Source organism: Manis javanica, chromosome 11, assembly GCF_040802235.1.
Source record: "Manis javanica isolate MJ-LG chromosome 11, MJ_LKY, whole genome shotgun sequence".
NCBI classification, from domain to species: domain Eukaryota; kingdom Metazoa; phylum Chordata; class Mammalia; order Pholidota; family Manidae; genus Manis; species Manis javanica.
Window position 1 is genome coordinate 88,175,992 of NC_133166.1, and position 22,330 is coordinate 88,198,321.

A 22,330-nucleotide genomic window follows, 5' to 3' on the forward strand; every position below is an offset into this window, starting at 1 on the left:
AAGGGAAGCCGCCGAGGAGAGCACGGCCTGCGCCGTGTTGCCCCTTCCCGCCCCTTCGCCCTCGGGCCCGCAGCCTCTCCGGTGGGGCATTCTCCCAGGACGCGGGCCGGCGCCAATCAGCTCGCTCGGTACCTGCCCCCAGCCCCAGCCACCTGCGGGGCCGATGAGGTCCTCCGCCCGGTGCCGGGCCAGTACTCGGAGCGCGCGCCAGGGCAGAGGAGTCTCCGTGGGCCCCCGCCAGGCCCGGGCGCCCGGAAAGGAGGCGCGCAGACCCGGCGGGAGCCGGACTCCGGAGTCGCCGCCGGCGCGGAGCCGCTGAGCCGCGGTAACGGGTCGGGGCGCTCCTCCGCGCCGGGGTCCCCGAAGGCGGCGAAAGGAGGGCGGGGCGGGGCGCGGGGCGGGCCGAGGACCCGCGGGGCGCCGGGCTCCGCGCGCTGCTGCGCCTGGCCGGGCGCACTTTCGAGGGCGCCTCAGCACCGGGTAAGCGTTCCCGCACCCCCTCCTCTGGCCGCGGCGGGGCCGGGTGGGCACTCGGTTCTTCCGCCCCGAGGGGCGCGGCCGTGCCGCGGGCTGGGGGTGGGCGCCTCCGGCCCCGTGGCCAGGCCGGGTCCCTGCCCCGCGGCGGCTGCGCCTCGGCGTCGGCGAGCTCCCGGGGCCACCTGGCTTCCCGGTCTCGGTGTGTCGGTGATTTCCCTCAAGTTTTACAAAATAAGGAGGCGCGGGGTCGCCGTCTGCTCTGGTGCGTCCGGGTGCAGGCCGGCTGCGGGTCGTCGCCTGCCGGAGAAGCCGACCTCCCACCCGGGCCACGCCGGCTTCCTCCAGAGGCCCGGGAGCTGGTGTCTCGCACCCGCAACGCGCAGCGCCGGGCTGGGCTCCGGCCGCCGCCACCTCGGCGCTTCCGCTCAGCGGCCGGAGAGGGAGACCAGGGGCCGGGCAGTGAGCGGGAGCGGCCCCGCACCCCGAGTCGGCTGGGGTGGGGCGGCTGGAGCGCCCCGCGCGGCGCCCCGGGACCTCGCGCGGCGGCTTCCTCGGTTCTCTCTGCGCCTCGAGGGGAGCGAGGGCGGGGAGATCCGTCTGCTGTCAGTGCCCTTGGGCCACATCCGCCACCCGGGTTTTCCTGTCCCACTTGGGCATTCCTTTTCCCTGGGTGGGACTGGGGGGGGTGTCTGGAAGTTCGCTCTTCCTAGCGAGTTTTTCATGGCAGAAAGGGGGCCTGGAGGGGCAGGTAACCAGTCCGCAGGCGGGGGCCCCCAGTCAGGTGCGGCTCCTTCTCGCGTCCTTTCCAGGCTGCCCCGCTGCGGACCTTAGCAGTGGCCTGGCAGGAGAACAGAGGCGGGTGGGGTGGGGGCCTCACCGGCAGGGCAAGGGGTTAGGCTCTGAGGAGGCAGCAGTGTGATTGGCACGGGCTGCCGGCTACGCAGCCTGGTCTCTGTGCCCTACCTGGTCCTCAGTGTCTGAGCCAAACCCACGTTTTATACTGTGTAAGAAACAGCAATGATGGGGAGACTTGGATCCTTCATGTTCACTTTGCCTGAGATTCGCTGGGATCTGGACTCCCCTGGGGGACAAGGCAGCTTCTTTTCTGGACGAATGAAGTACTTGGAAGTTCATCCAGATCCTGCCCCTTAACTTCAAACTTAGAGGAACCAAGGGGGAGAAAGCAATTATAATTTCCCACACCTCTCTCGGGAGGCGCCAGCTCCCGTGCTTGGGAAGATCTAAACGAGCAGGTGGGGATCCAGTTATGTCGGCACCCAGGAGGAGCTCAGATGGGGCTCCCCAGTGCTCGGCCCTGGCATTAGGCAGATGCGCCGCAGGCGCTCGTGGTGCACCTCCGCTCATGTGCAGACTGCTGCTGTGATTTCCTCCATCCTGGGGATGAAGGAGCCAGGACACTATGAATGGGAAAGGCCTGTGAAGTCCTTTGGGGTGGGGGTGGGGATGTCACATGTCTAAACAAAAAACCTGGTGGTGGGCATCACCAGCATTCCTGTCAGAACTAGAAATCTGCATTTAGTGATCTATCAAAAATCGTGCTCAGGAAAGGCAAGATGGGCTCTGGTGCTGATGAGAGCAAGTCCCTCAGGTGTTGCCTGAGGATCCCTGTCTTATCTCTAGTGTGCCTGTCTGTAATTGGAAATGAGCTCTGCTTAGTCCAGAGAGTGTCTCAGTCTGAGAACAAGCATCATCTGGCAACAGGGAGGGGAGGCTGGCACAGGAGCAGCCCACCCCCCACCCAGAGGCCCAGGGTAGGATAGCAGTGCTGTCTCCTGCTGACTTTGGAAGGAGGCTGCGGAGGATCAGGGAAGGAGGTGGGAACCCTCTGGGTGGCCTCTTAACACAAGAGCCGTTTGGCCCTGGCTGGGCTGTTCCAGGTCTTGTGGACCATGAAAAGTGCCCTGAGGTTTAGAATCTGGCCTGATGATCATTAACACTAATAAAAACTGCTACCACTTATTAAGTACTTTCTATGTGCCAGATGCAAGACTTTACAAAATCAGTACTATTATCCCCCTATTTCACATGAGAAGACTGAGTTCAGGACAGATGAAATAATGAAAAATCATAAAGCTTGTCGTGGCAGAGCTGTAGTCTTTCTGTTTCAAAGTCCCTGCTCCTTCTGCAGGGCTACTCTCCTCCCATTAAGAACAGACACACATGTGGTAGCTGAATATCCAGAGCCATTGTGAATAAAGACTTATTTGTAGGTCCAGGAGATGTTTGTGACCCCAAACTGCCTGCTCTTCATTTCCTCTAGAACTCAAGGGTTTAGTTCATACAGGAAAGATTAATTCCTTAATATGTAAAGTGCAAACTACAATGACATACTTATTTACCTTTCAGTTAACAAACATCCAAAAGATCAATAAACTGCTGATGAGATTCTGAAAAAATAGTCACTTTCATATGTTGCTGGTCAGAGAGTAAATGGGCACAGCTTCTTTGGAGGGCATTTTAGAAACATCTATCAAATTTAGAAATGTCCACGCCGTCTGACCCAGTGTTTCTGTTTTTAGGAATTTAACATGCTGTTTTGCTTGTCTGTGGGTGCAAAGACATGTACAATATAGTATAACATTGTTTGACTATGAAGGAACAACCTCCATGCTCATCAAAGAGGGACTTGCTAAATACCTTGTGCTACTTCCAGACAGTCATATGCTGTCATATTCATCCATTAAAATAACCTTCAGAAGCTTACTCTATAACCAATATGGAATGATTCCCAAGGTATATGGCCAAGGTATATTTGCTTGTAGATACATAATTATATACACAAACCTAATCAATCTGTTGCCTCCAGGGAAAGTAGACCTGTAAACCCCTTTGTACTATTCAATTCTGAACCATGGAATTGCAGGAACTGTTTTTTTTAATCCTCTTTCCTTGCCCTGTGCCTGCCATGTTCCCTCAAGCTCTTCTCCAGCTGAACAGAGTGGGGCAACACCTCCACCCTCAAGTTGAGTAAGAGGTTCCCTTTGGGATAAAAGTCATATGGCTGTGAGATAAGGGCCCATAGGCGGTGGGCCATCCAGAATTCCTTTAGATACGAAGATTGTGCTTTAGATACCTCTCTGAGCTGGGTAGGCAAGGCATGATCCTCCAGTTGTGAAAACCTATGAAGAAATATAAACTGTGTATCCTTCTTATTGCCCTAATGTTCTCCTAGGCAGGATAAAGCATCAGTGCCTGAATAACATTAGGTAAGCGAGCAGGAGGAACACTGTGGTTGGCCATCAGAGAGGGCAAAAGATATGTGGGTCTGCTTCTGGTGTTGTATTTGGACCTCAGAAAGGAGAGGAAGACAGATATGCTTGAAAGGTTGAAAATTATTCTGGTCTAGGGCAGTGTTGTCCCAGAGGAGAAAGGAAGGTTATTGATGCAGTTGTCACAGCATCAATCAGTGTATCCCTGACGTCCCTTTGAGTGCTTCCCATCAGCACAGATGCCCAGCTCAGTTTTCCCCTGCCTAGAATTCCCTTCTGCTGACCACCCAGCTTCGAAGCTGCCAGATGCACAAAGGGGAGGGGGCAGGTAGTAGGCTCTGCTTTCACTCCTTCAGGTAGGACAGGCTGTTGAATAGCAGAAGTAGTGGAAGAAACCCTTGTTTCCCACCATGTGAGATGGGGCCCTCTAGCACTATTAGGTGGGAAGCTTACACTGGGAGCTTTCTATGTTCCAGTTATTCTGCTAAGCACTCTGCCTACATTATCTCATTTAATGTCTTGATCAGACTCTTTGCCATCAAGCAGCAATGCCTTTCTGCTCTCCCTTCATTGACTTTCCTGTTCTCTGCACAGTAGCCTGCAGCAGATGCCCAACAGCATCACACAGGTGCTTAGAGACTTGATTTGGGTTATAACAGCAGGTGGCTGAGCCTTACAGACTTTGATGGATGAGCTGGAATCTTTGCAGTCTGGATAGGTTTGTACAAGGCATGGTTCAGGGACAAAGCAGCCAGCCTTCTTGGATTGGATTTCCATCCTTCTTGCTTCTCTCTCTGCGTGTGCATTAGATCTGGGCTGAATGGCCTGGGAGCATGATGTTTCCCAGGGGTGGAGGGAGGAAAAGGAGCCATTGTGTCTGCTTCAGACCAGATGCGAGTGGAGTGGAGGGCCGTGAGGATGCTTGTCAGGCCCTTTGTCTACACCCAAGGAAGAAGATGAGCAGGGTAGCCCCAGCTCTGTACAGGAAATCTGTTTGCTGTTTGGAAAAAACAAAACAAAATAAAAACAGTCTGAGAGCTGAGATCCTCACTCATTTCAAGCCTTTGTCCTCCTACGCACTTACTGGCTACTGCTCACCTCTGACTCCCATTCCATTTCAAAAAGAAACAGCTTGAATTTTTCCCCAAATAAATTTGGAGCACACAAGGCAGCTGCTGCTTCTGTGTGCTGTCGTTGCCCATAGGGGTGAGAGCAAGAAGGTGGCCAGGGCTCTCAGCTCTGGTCACCAGAACCCGGCCAGAAGGGGGAAAGCCAGAGGCCCCCAATTTTTTTAAACAGTCATCTTATGACAAAAAAATGCTATTTATATAGCATTTACAGAGCATTTAAAATGTTTAGATATTTATGTATATATTTTATACTAGTAGCATGCGATGAGACACTCAGAAGAAATGTCTATTGTTCAAGGCACTGGGAAAACAGGAAGAAAAGCAAACATGGTCCCTGGGCTTCAGCTGCCCGCAAGACAGTGTGGGAGAGGAGCAGTCATGTCACCAGTAGGACTCTGCAGACTAAAGAATGCTAAGTGGAGGTACAAGTGAAATGCTGTCATGTGCAGAGGGACCACAGCAAATCAGAGGCTGGCCCCAGTAATTCTGGTAGATTATTAAGGGCCTTTATGGGGGAGGTGATTTTTGAGGGTTAAATATGATTTTGATACACCAGCTCAGGAGAGGGCAGAAGGGATTAAAAGGAGGACAGAAGTGATATCCTTGGCAAAGGCACAGAGCCACAATAGAATATGGCATGTTTCAAGTTACATTAATATCAGCAATGTCATCCTTTATGCAACTTCTGCTACAGACATAATACTTGACATTTTTAGATGCTTACAAAGTAAAACTGCATACATCCTCATAAAATAGGCAATCACTGTGATTTTTTTCCTTTAGTGTAAAATCAGCAAGACTTGATGGTAGATTAGATATTAGAAATCAAGCCCCATAAGCACAATATATATATAAAGCTGTAATAAGTTTATGTCAGGTTCAGCTCACTTTTAAAAATAACAATGGATGGTATTTTACATATGCAAATCAGTATTTCAGTTATATCAAACTACTGTGTCATGAGGTTTCATGTTCTGCCTCACCATTTTGCTCACTCATTCATTTATATGTGCATTCAACAAATGCAATCCATGTGCCTGAGCCAAGTGCTGGGCTGACTAGGGACAGAGAGAGAAAAGGAAAAGCCACCATCCCCCTATCCTCTAGGAACTTGTGGTATGTGGAGGAGATCGCTGGAGAAGGTGATAAACACCACAGTAAAAATAGGGACACAGGACCTTGGTAAGCACTCTGCCCGCACCTGCCGCCACTGGCGTCCACCCTCTGCTCTGACCCCGTGTCCGCGCAGGCCTGAGGGAGCCCGCCCATCATTGGGTGGCTGGGCTCTAGCACAGCCTCCATGGCTCTGACCTACCAGTCCCCTGCATCCCCAAAAAAGAAGAAAAAAAAATAGGGACACAGGGCTGTGAGAAAACATAATATGTGCTCAATAAATGCTGATTGCTAAAATGAATAACAAAACGATAAGCGGTGCCAGATACCACCAAGAGAACATGTGAGAGGCTTACAAATATTTCTTTGGATTGGCCAGTGGATCTCAAACACTTGTTCATGTTGTGAAACCCATGAAAATCATGGTGCTCTCTGGAGAACACCAGGAAGTATTCATTTCTTAAAATGTCTGAGTATATAATTTTGACCTGAATCAGAGGGCATCTTATTCCAGAATCTGTCACAAACATAGAAAAGCAGTTTTAAGAAAGAAAACTTTACGAAACACAAGTTTTAAGTTAAGAATATCCTGTCCACTCATGGTTTTTTCCTATGAATTGGGGAAAGACTGCCAGGATTCTATTTTAGTTCAGGAAACCCTCAGTCCAGCTGGTAGAACCTCAGAGCTCCATAGGAGTGTAGTTCTGGCAGGTTGATGGTTGTTGATGACTTTAGCAAGGGCATTAGAGGGGTAATGAGGCCAGAGGCCATCTACAGTTGGGTTGAAAAGTGAAGGTCGCATTTTCAAGATATCAACAAGTATTTAGTGGGGATATAATGTCAAGGGACAAAAGCCAAAACCAAAACATCAAGAGAGTCAGAGCCCCAGTCCTCATGGAGCTTGAAGTCATTCAGCTGAAATGGATTTGTCACAAAGTAAATGTAAAGTGACACTGTGATAAAAGCTATAAGTAGAGCCAGATGGCATTTGAAGAGTGCCTAATAGGAGGCCTGGGGCCATTCAGGGAGGACCTGGGAAGTCTTCCTGAGGCAGTGGTGATTGAGTGGTGAAGAATGAGTAGGAGCTGTGGAGGAGGTAGGGGGAGTTTGGGAGCTGGGAGAGGGTATTCCTGGAGAGGGGAAAGGCCATGGCTAGAGACTGCATAGCATTTGGAGGTGCCAGAGGCCAGCGGGCTGGGGATCAGAGCAGGCGTGGGTAAAACCTGTGAAGTGAGCAGACAAGGTAGGAAGGAGTTAAAATATGCAGTCTTATCAGCCACAGTAAGGATTCTGATACTGATTCTGAAGCAGTGGACCATCACTGAGGTACTTAAGCAAGAGAGTGACATAGTCATACTTTCCATTTCAAAGAGACCACTCTGGGTCTATTGTGTGACAGTATATTTGGGATGGTTCAGAGTAGATCTAGGGAGACCTGTTAGGAGAGTCTTGAAGTAGTCCAGTTGTTTAGACTGGGTGTTTGTAGTGGAGATGAAGGAAGTAGGTAGATTTGAGGGGTCCAGCAAGTGCTGGTTTGGGTGTGGGAGTTGAGAGGGAAGTACTGGGGATGAGTCCCAGGCTTCCAGCTTTCAGCGGATGGTGGTACCATTCCCTGAGGCAGGAGACAGTGGGAGAGAACCAGGGTTCAGGCAAACAGCATGAGTTCAGTCTCAGCTGTGTAGTATTTAGGGAGCCTCTGCACTATCTGAGTGGAGAGGTCAAGAGGCAGCAGGCTACACAGGCAGGAGTTTGGAGGAGAGGGCTGGGCAGGAGATGTGCCTGTGTGATTCATCAATGTCTGCAGGTAACTGAAACCACAGCGAGAATGAGACTGTGGGGAGAGAGGGTAGGCTGGGAAGGCCAGAGATTGACTTCGAGTACAGGAGGATGAGCCTAAAACGCAAACCGAGAAGGGCGACCCAGATAGGAAAAACAGCCAGGGGCGGCAGTGCCGGGAAAGCCAAGAGCAGAGTGTTCCTGAGGAAGAGAAGAGAAAGCATACGTGCTGCTGGAAGTCAATGAAAGTCCATTGGTTTTAGGTGTGGAGGTCATGGGTGACTTAAGGAAGAGCTTCAGTGATGTGCTGGGCACAGGTCAGCTTGTCGTTGACGGAGGACAAAGTGGACAGTGAGGAAATAGACTCTGCCCGTGGGAGCGAGTCTTCCCAGAGGTGTGGCCGGGAGAGTCAGAGAGAGTGTGGTTTCGTTCTCTTCTAACAGGAGAGAATTAAACACATTTAACTGCCAGCGAAAAGAATCCAGTTGAATGGAAAAGTTACAGGTTAAGGGGAGGATAATTCATAATGTATGGCTCCTAAGAAGATGGGTGGATAGCTTCAAAAGTGCAGGTAGAGGGACTAGCCTCAGATTGGAGAGGGACTGCCCTTTGGGTTAACCTCAGGGATGGATTGGAGAAAGGCAGATGTCAGTATGTTTGTAAGACAAGGGTGTTTGCCATCTGAGGAAGAGAAGCGAGGGTGGATAGAGGGGAGACAGGATGCAGGAAGGAGTTTTACAACAGGGATGATCAGGACAGTGGGGAGAGAAATGGTGAAGAAACTAGGAGATGATACTCTTGGAGCATTATTTAACTGTGTGACGTTGAGCCCATTTTCTTACCTGTAAAATGGGCACAATAACCCATTTTCTATAACCCATGATGCCTGCACCACAGAGTTATGTGTGGTGTATAGAAAGTGATCAACAAATGTAGGCTGCTGTTGTAGCTTTTGTTTTCACCACCAGCCCCTAGCACAGTGCTTGAATACATAACTGGTTTTAGTATGAAATTGTCACCAGTGTTCCCAGATAGTTAGGAGCTAAAAAGTAGGTGGACATCTCTCCATCTGCCACTTGTCTCACTTCCAACTCCGAAGCAACAATATCTTTCTGCTCTAAGTACTTGGAAGCTTTCCCCCTACTTAATACAGAGGGATTTGTACGAGGTGCTTAGCCACGGCAGATTCTATTAGGGGATTTAATCATACAGGCAGGGCACTGGGCCAGGGTAAAGAGAGAAGACAGTCAATGAATCTACAAACCCAGTGTCCTCTGACTTCATTTATATACAGAAGACAGGGCATCTGTGGGACTCATTCCTTCATTCATTAATAGTGTCTGTTGAAGCCAACTTTGTACCAGGCCAGGACCAAGGGCTGAGATACAAAGATAAATAGGAATAGTTCCTGCCCTCTTAATATGAATTTGATAAGATAAGTGTTTTAATGGCCCTATCACATGTTAGGGAGCACAGCAGAAAGAGCCCCTAGCTGTGCCCGGACAAGGCAGGGAAGGCTTCCCGGGGGGTGGGGGGAGGGGAGAGGAAAGGGGCAGTATTTGAACTGGAACATGAAGATAAGTGTCTTTGCAGACAAGAAGGGAAGTCTCCTGGGCCTTCCAGTTCAGAGGGAGGCCCAGGAGACTCAAGAGATGGTGGGGGAACTGGAAACTGCATATAATTCAGTAATGTCAGAAGAGGAAATGTCAGGTTATAGAGAGGAGATGAGAGACTGGCCAGCAGCCTGGCATACTGCCTCCTGGGCTAAGGACCTTGATTTGACCCTGTCGGAGACATGGAGCCACTACAGATCTTTAAACAGAGGCGTAGAGCTTGGGCAGGGACAGTGGTGGTGGTCTGAGTGAGGGCTGCCCAGAGAACAGTTTCACTGAGAGGGGCCTAAGGTAAGGCTGAAGTAGTGGATGAGTGAAATGAAACTAAAAGCCACTGGCACTCAGGAAATCATGGAAATTTGAAGCTAGGGTGTTAGAGAAGTCATTTCTGTATGTGTTGAAACTTTCTAGGATGATGGCAGAACCTTAGATGAAGGGGAGACAATTGTTAAAGTCCTCAATGAGTGAGGGAGAGTCAATGATGGGGCAAGGGTAGAGTGAAGAATAGTCAAATAGCATGGACCTCAAAGGAATAAGGATTTTTGCAAGATAGTAGAAATAAAGCACTATAGACTCTAATTCTGAAAAACAGAATAGACTCATAAAGAATCTGAACTGTTGTTTATTTCCAAGCCAGCTATGACAAAAGAGGTAGGACATATTTCCAAGATGGCAGGCCACTGAGTACTGCTTGTGGACACTACACAACATTGCAGATCTCAGAAATCAGCTGTCCTCATGATGACTCCACAACATATGATGTTGTCCTTGATGGAGTCCCTTTCCTAGACCCCTCAGAAAGCCATTCCCAACCTCTTTACTGAGGTCCCGCTGGTACTGAGCATGTCCTGTCAATATGGCAAGGGAGTTAGTTAGGCAAATAGCCTCCTTGATCTCTGGGCGCTGACAGTTCAACACCAGCCTTCTCTTGGCAGATGGGTTCCATGCTGACTCACTTCTCTGTTGGGTATCTGCTCTGTACCCAGTGCTGTGCTGGGCACATTGGAGGGTTCAGAAAAATACCAGACATGATCCATGCCCTCCAAGACTTCAGAGTCCAATTAGAAAAGCCAGACTGGTACCCCTGGAATAGTAAGAGGCAGAAACGCCTTGTCTAGTTTAAGGGGCAAGTGATTGGATGCAGTCAGTCAGGAAAGGAGGCAGGTGTTTTGTAACTATCTAGTCAAGGGGGATGGAAAAGAGAGTAAAGAGTCTAAATGACGTGCATATTTTTGAATGGGAGGAGGCCTGGGAAGCAGTGTGCCGCTGAGAGAGTCAGGAATTACAGTGGAGGAGAGATTTGGAGGAGAGGTGAAGAGTTCTGACTTGGAAAGGAGTTTGCAGGCTTATTTAGGCAGAGGCAGATGTGGAGCTCATTTGCCTTTGTCGATGTAATGGCAAGTGCTGGGAGTGTATTAAGAATAAAGGTTTAACAAAAGGAAAGTGAGTTTAATGAGGAGCCAAATGAAGACACTGGTAATAAAAGGATGGAGAAGGGGCATATTTTAGAAACATTTAAGAGAGAAAATGGATATGATTTGGTGACTGATTGGATGTGAGGGCAAAGAGTGAGGGAGGAGACTGGAGTGCCTCCTAAATGACTGGACTTGGGGACCCGGTAGATGCAGCACCATGCAGAGGAGGAAAAGCACTTTTGGGGGAAGAGCAGGTGGAATTCTGAGTCTGTTAGGGACATGAGAATGGAGAGTCCCATGGGATAGCTACGTACAGTGTCTAGGAGCCACTTGGCCATGCAGGTTGGAAACTCAAGGAGAGTTGGTCCACAAAGAGGTGAGTGTCTAAGGCAGGCACGGTGGGATGGAGCCTTGGCAAAGGCACGTGTTCATGAAGGGAGTTGTCTAGAGGAGACAGAGGAACAGTCAGAATGGCAGGAGTGGGACCAGGAGAGGTTGTGTCACGTAGAGTTGAAGAGAAGAAGAGTTAAGGGATAAAGAGTTTCAAGTAGGTAGATTTTGGGAGGAGAGGCAATGTGGGGGTCATTGACCTTTGTCAGAAGCAGCCTCAGAGTAGTGGGTGGGAGGTAGAAGCCAGATTTCAATAAGTTCAAAATGTATACATTGTGAGAAAAAAGAGAAGCAAGTATACGTAAACATCCAAGGAGTTTTGCTACAAAGGGGCAGAGATGGCTGGATGATCCTGTGGGGGATCTGGAGACAAATGTAGACTTTTATTCCTGGTAGCTTTGTTGGAAAGAGGAGAGAGAATTGTGTTGGTAGCTACAGGGGGATGTGAGGAGAAGCGTGATCCTGGCCATGGGCTGAGGGGATGAAGCCAAGAGGGCGAGAGGGGGGAGTGCAGGCAGAGAGAATATTCAGGGAGCCTGCACCGGAAGGAGAGGGAGGACGTGGGGTGCAGAGCACAGGCAGGAGGCTGGGCTCGCCGGGAGGAGGAGTTCTTCAGCCTTTCATCATGAGAGAAGAGAATGGGGGGTTGCAGTAATCCTGGATAAGATTTGGGGTTAGGCTAAGGATGGGGGCAGGAAGATGGAGTAGTTCACCCTTGATGGTGTCAGCACCCTCCAGGATGGAGACAGAATTGTGTGCTAAGAGTGCAGAGGATGGGGCTGGGGGCATGAGGTTTGGAACAGTCCCTAAGGGGAATGGAAATAATGTGGATGAAAGTCTTCAAGTTTTTGATCCCAGACAACTGAACAATAATGATTGCATTGATAGAAATGGGAGTCGTTTGGGGGAGAATGGTAAGGTTGGTTTTGAGCATGTGAAATTCGAGGCAGTGGCAGGGAATCCTTAAGAACAAGTCCTACAGGGGATGAGAGTATCTCAGGGGCATGGGGCTGCTAAAAGCCAGCATCCTTTCCAGCCCCCCGCCTCGACTAACAGCTGTTTGGCTCAGCTGCTGGGCAGAATCTCTCCTCGGATGGAGGAGGTGTTGAACCCAATGAGATGTTCAGTAAAATGCTGGGGGTGTCTCTGAACACCAAGTGACATGGACTTAGAGATGTCTCTATTGTTACTGGATTCTTGACACCTTGTTAATTGAAAAGTCCAGTGAGGAAAGGTAGGTTGGGAGAGAAGTCTTGTAGCTTTTCTTTTCTTTGCCTCTATTAACAAAACCTTGCTCAGAGAGCATGCTGATCTGCTCCAGGAGAGAAGGATTATTTGGGGTTCAGAGCTTTCCTCAATCCAGATCATCTTCCCAAATGTTTCCCTACTGGCAGACAAATGGTAACTCTATCTTCTGGATCTTCTAGAATCTAAATGAAGGTTTTGGTTTTTTTTTACTACCGTATTTGAGGAGAAAAGCCTGCAGCTTCTCAGAAATAGGCTTTTAATGGTTTAGGAAGAAAAGAACAGAAAGAAAAAAAGCTAATGTTCCATTCCCACCCTGTCACCCTTCCTCTCCACCTAATCTTCATGTCTGCTTGTGCTTCCACCATACCTCACACCTCCTCTCTGTGGGCACGCTTGAGTAATTGTGAAGGGCACAGAGATAATATGTCTACGTAGACACTAGAAATAGAAAATCTGGTTCTTTCCTCTCTTTCATTTGCTAGCCACTTCATTGGTGCTCCTGGCCTTCTGTCCATTCATGCTTCTGTCTGGGACTGACCATCAGCAGGTATGAATCGGCGGGGCCATGCAAATGATTACAGTTTGTATATACTTTCTTAACAGATAGCAAATCATCACTTCTTGGAGTTCCTACCCCTGGGGCTGTTCCAGTGCTTCCCTTATGACACCTGGACCTTCCTAAAGTCCAACAGCCAAAGGGATACAGGCTAGCACAGCAGGGGCCTCCTCTCCCCAGCTGTGGTGGGCCTCAATTCTGATTGGTCATGATGTGCTTTATCAGTTGTTAAATAGTTTTAGTAACACCCCCATATCCATCTGTCTGTTTCTCCATTCAGCTACGTATCAAGGCTTACTGTGTATCAGACACTGGGCCAGGTGCTGGAGATGCAGTTGTGAGCAAAGCCGGCCAGGCTCTTGCCTTGTGGAACCTGGTCTAGAGCAGTGTTTCTTAGTCTAATCACTACCGACAAGTTGGACTATTTAATTCTTTGTTGTGGGGGCTGTCTTGTGGACTGTAGAATGTTTAGCAGCACCCCTGATCTCTACCCTTTAGATGCCAGTAGCACCCCCAAGAATATGTCCAGACATTGCCAAATGTCCCCGTCGGGCATATCCCCCCATTGAAAGGATAGAGAGTGTTACCAAACAACTGATCACAAAAATGAAAATACAGTTACCAAGAAATAAAGATGCTCTGAAAAAGAAACAAAGAGCAGGTGCCATGATAGAGAATGAAAGACTTACTTGAGGTTCAAATATGAAGCAAGGCCTCTGGAATGAAGTGACACGTGAGCAGAAGCCTCTGGGACAAGAAGGAGTCAGTCACATGAGGAATGGCGGATCGAACATTCTCGCCAAGAAAAGATGCCAAGGCAAGAGAGGGCTTTGGGGCTGGGGCCTAGGGACCAAAGGGAAACTTGTTGCTGGCTGAGACTGCAGAGGTGGGCAGGGGTTGGCCTAGGAAGGCCTTGTAAACCATGGCCTTCTAAGAGTAAGCCAAATATCAGTGTCATGCTGTAAGTGGCACAGAGAGATGTGCAGCGTGTTGGAAGTTTGAGGAAGGTCATCTGTCTGTTGAGTGCCAGCCAGTTGGGAAATGATTACAGTGGTCCAGGCAAGAGGCTGAGGGAAGCCTGGAGCCTGGTAGTTAAGACGGAGACATGGATGGATTTGGGACTTGCCTGGCTTATTCATGATGCATTGTATATGTTGGTCATACCCAAAGGGTTGGCAGGACGGGTTCTGGGACCACTTTTACATTATTTAGTAGCATTTATTGAGTGCCCACTGCCCAACCCATGCAGCTCAGTCTAGTAGGGAAACAGAGAGAAAACAAATACAGAGTGTAGGGTTGTGGATTTTGTAAGCATGGGTGCTGTAGAGTCTGTGGAAGGAGACCTAACCCACCCTGGGGAAAAGAAAGAGGGATAACTGGAGGTGACACCTAAACCCATTTATAAAAAAATCAGTTAATCAAGTGAAGTGGAGGAGAATGGGCATGCCAGGCCTAGTGCAACCCAGCAAAGACCCAGTGGGACAAACAGCATGGTAAGGCAGAGCATAAACCACAGGGCTGGGGCAGTAAGACATGAGGTGGGGGTGTTGGCAAGGGCCAGGCCATGACTGCAGCGCAACCTGTGGGTCTCAAGGAGCAGTGGCAGGGAGGTGAAAACAGAAGCAGGGAGAGGTGGGGAGTCTCAGCTTCCAGTCTAGTCTCCTCCAGTGCAGCCCCCTCTTGCTACCAGAGGGTCCTTTCTAAAATCCAGAACTGCTTTAGGCCTCTAGTATTCCTCACAGAGGTCTCTCGAGGGTCCCCACAATGAGCATCCTGTGTGTCCTCATCCCCCTCTGCTCCTGATGCACCAGGTGACATTTGCTTTACAAACCTGCTACCTCTGACATGCCACCTGCTGTCACTCATGCTGCTCCCTATATCCTAAAAGGAAATCCTGAAAAGAGAGCACACAAGGTTCTCACAATTAAAATAGTATCAACAGAAACGTTTCAAAAAGGGATTTCTTTAGTAAGCTTACAGCCACTTAACGTGATGTAGAAGCACATTTTACATGAAAAGATACTCATGATCTATTGTTACATTGTAAAATGGCATGTACATAGTGTATCCTAACGAGTGTATGTGTGTGTGTGTGTGTGGCAGGGGGATGTGTGTAACAAAATGTTAACAGTGCTTATCTCCAAGTGGACAGAGTTCCAGGGGATTTTGATTTTTACCTTTGACTTACCTACTTTTTAAAATTCTAAATGCACAATTATTATTTTTATGGTCCGAAACAAACAATAAGCAAAGCTGCTCTAGGGATCCAGTTGGCAGTGTTCCAAGAGAGACTGATCTCTGGCTGGTTACCCTGACTGCTCATTGTAGGCACAGCAGTATTTTTCTCCAGGAGGACTGCAAGCAAGACTAATTCATTAAGTGCTTTTAGTCCCGAAAATGACAGGAGCCAGGAAAGCATAAAGTCTTGTTACTACGACAGCCGACAGCTGGTAGCCTTGATGTCTGTGAGTTTATTTATTAACAGGACTTTATGTATCCATCCTCCCACAAGCTCCAGGGTTTCACAGCTGACTTTGATACAGATCACATTCTCCAAATGGTGCTGCACATCAGCCGGATAAAGACAGGGCCGGCTCACCAGAGGATTAAAACAACCCTGTCCCAGGAAGCTAAATGAACTTGAAAGAACATTGACTGGGGTTGGTGAGGTATTAGGAGAATACAGTATTGAGGACCAAATGGATTCTTGGGTCACTTTTTAAAGTTAATAATTATTGAATGCCTTATGCCAAACATCAAGTAGAGTTCTATATACATTTTACCTTCATTAAACTTCACAGCAGTTCTAGAAGGTATAATCCCATTTTAAAACTGTTGCACCTGAGGCTCAGAGAGAATAAACAACTAGTTAATAACAGAGTTTAGGTGTTAATATAACTGTTTCTTCACCGATTACCCTGTCCCTACTGAATGGATGCTGCTTAAAGGCAGAGGACTTTAAACCTCGGAAAATGTCCTGTTGATTTTGGGTTAGCAGTTACTCAGCATGAACTAGATGCCAAATGCTTTTGTTGGATGGATGGATGGATGGATGGATGGATGGATGGATGAACAAAAGAAAGAATGGTTTGTAAAAGGTCATATAATCACATGAAAGCAAAGTGAGATAACCACATTAGAAATCTATCTCATACGTAGTTGTTACAAAGGGATAAAGCCAGGATTCAATAGTGCTTTCTGTTCCCTATCCAAGATTTACAAGTATATGCCTGTGATGGGAGTAAACCTCAGCAGAGTCATTTTTCAAGTGCTGGAGAGAACTGGGATCCTGCTGGGTATGTGGGTCAGTCAGTGCTGTCACAGATCAGCGGAGGGGGCTTAGCCTGGTTGAGTTCCCAAGCACAAAGCTAGATGACTGCTATTCTCATTTACAGATTGGTTACCACAGTCCTTCCGTGGCCCTGCTGTTTGCCTGCATCACTCTATTCTCCTGGACACAGAGCAGCAAAGAGGCCAAAACAGCACAGCTTCCTGGGCCACTTGTGAGAGAAATGTTTTATTTCTTTTGCCCCAAGTTTGTATCACACTGACGGCCTTCCCTTGGCTCAAACAAAGAGCTGTTTTTCTTTGTGTGTGTGCGTGCTGTCAACTTTAGGAATGCTCGAGATTGGTTACTGGGTCAGCAAGTAGAAATTGAGGGGAGCTTTGGTCCACATCTCTTGCCTCCTTATTTGTCTCCCTAGCTGTGCACGGGGAAAGCTCGCCTTCCTTTTCTCAGCTCTGTGTTAGGCAGCCAGCAGCAGGAATGAAGGCCATGTGTCCAGACCACTGTGGGAGAAGAGAAATGCTTCAGGCGACACGATGGTCCTTGTCTCCCAGCAGGTCACAGCTTCCTTGAAAAGAGAACATACATCATGTTTGGGATTACAGAGCAACACCACTGAAGTGATTATGAAAAACCTGTGAGGGAAGGGGCTGTGGAATGCCGGACTGGCTAGTTCCTTCTTTTGAAAAATGAAGGCAGTTGGGATGAACTCCCCTTTTTCCTGTTCTTGTTCTGCTCTAAGAATGTGTAATTCTTTAATCATAAGTCTAATGAAGGCGCTGACTTCTGAGAAAGGGCATAGGACCCTGGGGGAAATCAGAGGAGATTCATGGCCTCGGGTGGTGGGCAGTGGCAAGCCTCCTATTACAGATGCAGAAGCTGCGGCTAAGCCTCCCACCATCCCCGCTCCCCAAATGGCAGGGGAATCCTAATGCCTGGACTTCAAGACAGCTGCCGTCCTTGTCTGAGGGGAGGCATTTCCGCAGGGACCCCAGACAGGTGTGTGGAGGGGTCTAAATTCCTCTTCTTGACCCTCCCACAGATGGTGCCCATGGGGCTTGCTTGCTAGTTCCATTCAATTTGAATCAGGAAACTGCTTTTAAAGATGATTTCTAAAAAAAAAAATCACACACGCACACATGCACACACACTGAGTGAGCTCTTTGTATTCCATTTGAGAAATCATAAATGGCTTTCAGTTTAAATGAAACCTGAGTCCCAGGGGCTCAAAGGAGCAAGATTCACAGAACTGGCTGGCAGTACTGCCGGAAGTAGAGCTGATGGAGACGCCATCGGGTGTGGGGTGGCCTGGACAAGGGAAACACTAGTCAGTGTTCTTGCCTGCCTTCTCTCAGGATATTGAACACACGCCCCTGTTTATTCTCATCATGTCTGGGCAGGGATGAGCAAGACAGTGAGGCAGATAAGTGCATACCCTTTGAGGAGGAGGGAAACTGAGCCCTAGATAGAGAACAAGCCTTGCTTAAGGTCCTCTGGACAGACTTTGAGGTTTCTCAAGTAAGAAATAGGTTGTCCAGGTTCTCATTCAGTGTTTCAACAGACCAAATTCTATAATCTGAGGGCTTTCCCATTAAATTTAATTTCCTTTCTTCTGTTTTTCTTCTGCAGGAGGCTAGATATTGGTAGGGTAACCCACTTACCCAAGACCTTCCCAGTTTTAGCACTGGAAGTCTCACATCCAGGGAACCCTCTAAATCTGGGACAAACCAAGACAGTTAGTCACCATTTAGGTTTGTCACTGATTCAAAAGAAACACCTGTGGGGGAATTGTTTCCCAGCTCCCTTCTGGAGGTGGTCTCACCTGGTAGTTAAGAGTGTGGGCTCCAGGCACATGGCCAGAGTGCCAGCGTTGGCTCTGGCATTGCATCCATGCCAGACCCAGGGCAAGTCACTTGATCTCTCTGTGCCTCGGTAGCCTCACCTGTAAACTAGGGATAATGGTAATCTGTATGTCAAGAGGTCGCTATGTGAAATCATATACATCAACACATGTAAAGCACTTTTATTGAAAACAGTGCCTGCATCATAGTAAGGGCTCAGTAAATGGTAGCTACATTATTATGAAAGAATGAATTACAAAGATTACAGGATGTCAGAATTGATGGGATGCCTTCTTAGGTGGAATCTCATTGCCCCTGAACTTAAATGCACTTCACATGTTGTAGTGACCCCCTCCTATGCCCCCCTCCCCATATTGGTGGCACCTGCAGCTCGTGGAGGTTGGTTTGATCACCCTCAGCTGTGGATGCCATGCCACTTCACCTGGTGGCAGAGGAGGGGAGGTGTGATGTCTAAGCACTGTACCTCTCAGGCTTGAACATGGACACAAATCTCCTGGGGATCTTGCTGAATCTTGTTAAATGTGGATTCAGATTCAGCAGGTCTGGGTGGGCCCCAAGACTCTGCATTTCTAACAAGTTCCTGGGTGACGCTGCTTGTCTGGGGACCACACTGTGAGAGCAAGGCCACACTGTCAGCACGTGTGAGTCTGAGCAAAAGCCTGAGAAATTTATGCCCAACTGCGTGGTTCCTAAGATTAGAGCATTAGCATCAAGGGCAGGGGGGAGGTTTCTGAGATGTGCTTAGATGTTTGAGGAGAGCAGCTCAGGGAATGGAGAAGCTGGCAGCGCACCAAAACTTGAGGTGGGGGTTGTGATCTGTGCATGAATGTTACGTGCAGGTAGTTAATAATACTGGTTAAGGAAACAAGCTTTGGGAATTGTTTGCTTATTTTAAATACCAGAGCTGGTTCAAGACTATTGCTTCAACCTTATCCTTTCCACTCATTTGTGTCCGTGGATTTGCTCTGTTAGACACAGGGGCAGAGTGCCACACCTGTGCCCAGGATTCACTCCTGGTGAGTGTGATGGACCCAGAGTTTGCAGAAAGGTTCAGGACTGCTGGCCTGAAGAGACAGAAGCCCCCCAGGTTGGGCTTCCTGCCTCCCCACCCACACTCCCAGTGACCCTGCCTGGGAGGGATCTAATCCTGCCTCCGTCACGTCAGAACTTGAGTCTGGCTCATACACATCCACTTTGGATGGATGGACCCAACTACTCCGAACAATCTGAGTACCAAAATAAGCATAAACAGTGACCCCTTATATCTGAGGCACCTTTATTCCTTTTTTGAAGCCTTGAACAGGAGTCCTCTCTGCCATCCCTCTCCCAACTGCCTTCCCTCAGAGACCCTATCAGGCACCAAGATAATATCACTGTCTAGAGCAGTGACTCTGTTCTCTGCTCTTTGGCCTGTATGGATTCTGGAGGAACCTTCCCAGGGGAGGTGGGAGAGATGGAGCTCTTCTGGACCAATTCTGCCTGCTGCTGCCTGGATTCCCTCAGGCCAGGCTTGTGACAATTTGAAGAACAGCCTTATGATAACGAGCACAAAAAGCACTCTGTAGACCTTGGGAAGAGAATTGGGACTCAGTCTTGCCAGCTCCCCTTACGCAGCGCATTGGCAGCATCTGTACATGTTTGATCCCCCACATCTGTCAAGTGCTACACATGTTTCTGTCACTTCGGACCGCCACCCCTACCCCACCACGTGGCCACTCCTAGTCAACTGTGCTTTCTCCTTTCTTCCAAGAATGTTCCCCGAGGACAGGCCAGCCCTTCATAAAGGCTTCTGCCTTCTTTTGTTTCTCCTACTTGGTGAACCCCCACCCCTTGCCCTCAACTTCAGCCTCACAGAATCTGCCCAGCATCGTGGCTCCCCTACTGCAGCCCCTTGGGTTGTTTCCTGATGCATTTAGCAAAAGTTGGGGTTCCAAATATAATTTCCCTCCCACCTCATTTCTCTGAAGGAAAGCAATGGTGTTCAGATACGGCTGCCAATACAGATCCCAGAATTGTATTATGTCCCTCCCATTCCTACAGCCAGAAGAGACTTCAGAAGTTGTCTGTTTTTTATTGTGGTGAACAACATAACATAAAATTTACCATCTTAGCCATTTTAAGTGTGCAGTTTAGTAGTGTTCAGTGTGTTCACGCTGCTGTGCAACAGATCTCTAGAACTCTACCAGCGTGCATCACGGAAACTCTGCACCCGCTAACCCCTTCTCCCACTCCCTAGCCGTCTTTCTACTTTCTATTTCTATGAGATTTTGACTACTTTAAATATTTCGTATGACTGGCATCATGTAGTATTTGCCCTTTTGCGACTGGCTTATTTCACTTAGCACAGTGTCCTTGAAGTTCATCCATGTTATGGTACAGGAAGGACCTCCTTTTTTGAGGTTGCATAGTATCCATTGTGTGTACACAACATTCTCTTTATCCATTCATCTGTCAGTGGATATTTGGGTTGCTTTCTTAGTTTTCTTAAACTCTTATTTTGCAGCTGGTCACCCACATAAACAAAGTGACGTGCTCAGGACCACACAGCCAGTCAGGTGTCCGTGTGCTCAGGATTCTATTGTTGCTGTGTTCCAACATCAGCATTTCGGGGCTCTGGTCCAATCTGAGGTCAGTGGATAGGCCCTCTGAGATTTCTCCAGGCCGCAAAGGCAGATAATGGCATCCAAGCAAGTCCTGATGACTGTGTACCTGTGGGAGCACTGACTTTGGCCTTGGTGTGCCCTATTTGTATGGACACTGGATTTTTTTTGTGATATTAGGCGATTACTGTTAATTTGTTTAGTGTGCTAATGGAATTGTGTTATACATTTTAAAAAGAACCTTGAGAAATGCATACTGAAATGTTTCTAAAATTAAATGTATGGTGTCTAGGACATTCTTCAAAATAATCAGTAGAAGGTAAGGATGAAACGAAGCTGGGGCTCATTATACTTTGATATACATTTTGAGTTTTCTATAATAAAAAGTTTTTTATCTTAAAAAATTTTTAATCCTACAGTTGGCTGGGCCATCCTTGCCCACTCTCCAAGAATTTAGCCAAATTTAGGCCATTATCAATTGTATGTTATAGAGAATAAAATACCGCCACTATTGGGCAATGTAAAAACAAACCAAAATCCTTGCAGGACGTGGGGTGGCAGCGGCAAATGGGCATGTAGCCTGTGGCAGCAGTGTCAGTGGCATGAGGGGCTCTGCTCCACTGGGGCACCACAGGTCTGGGCTCAGGCTTTCCTTCCTCACCCCGGGGAGCCGCTCCACCAGGCCTTCCTGTCAGCAGTCACTGGCTATCCCACTTATAAACGTTTGGCCCCAGTGGGAAGTAAATATGTTAGCGTGCACAATGCTTATGTATTTATTCATTCACCCATCCCTAATTCCTCCCCTTTTCTAACCACCCACAGCCAAGCAACACTGTGATTGAATTTACCCCTCAATACCTCGTGTCTGCCCACGTTAACCCATGGCCACCACCCAGGTCCCTGTCACTGGCATCTCTTAGCTAGGCTGCCTCGACACCCCCTGCCTGCCCTCCTCCTCACCCCTCACCCGCCCTCCTCCTTCCCCTCCCATCCTCTGACCAGGTCACTCTGCCCCGCTTAGTTAAGACCCGGGAAGTCTTCCCCCTGCCCTCCCGGATGAGGTTCCAGAGTCCTTAGGAACCTGCCTTTACTTGCCTCTGCAGTCTCATTTTTCACCCCAACCCCTCTCTTTCCCTGAGTCCAGCCACCCTGAAATTCTTCCAGTTCCCTAGAACACCGCACATGCTCTTTCTCAATCCCCCCCTCTTGCACACGCCACTGCCGCTGCCCGGGACACTCTCCCTCCTCCTGTCTCGCTGCCCTACTCCAGCCGCGGCTCTCTGCTATACCTCCCTTCCCACTAGAAGTGTTTCTTTGACCCAGTTGTTTGGTGTTCCTGCTCCGAGCTCATCGTGTAGTTTCCCTGGCACAACACTTAGCTCCACTTATTGTAGGTGTTCTGTAAATATTTTTTGAATTGACAGCACAAATTTGATTTGAAAGAAAGGAAAAATGTGTCAGAGTGTATTGCTGCAAGCAGGCTGCTGTACCTCAGTCCTCAGACATCCTGGTGCTCTCTCAGTTATCCCACAAATACGCCCTGGTCTGATTATCTTAGAGTTTTGCAATTGCCCTGAATCCATCGTGCCCCCTTTGCTGGCCGGACGGGGCCTGCTCATTTGCTGGGTGGGTGG

The 22,330-nt window shown here is 48.6% G+C and overlaps 1 protein-coding gene across 1 annotated transcript in view; it reads left to right on the top strand.

The window, feature by feature from the left end:
• The first annotated feature begins 388 nt into the window (after positions 1-388).
• Positions 389-22,330, top strand: part of LOC108384975 (protein FAM163A) — a 64,078-nt gene continuing 42,136 nt past the window's right edge. Inside the window, exon 1 of the mRNA XM_073216827.1 lies at positions 389-480. The gene's annotated coding sequence lies outside the window, so the exon portion shown is untranslated. The remainder of the gene's footprint in view (positions 481-22,330) is intronic.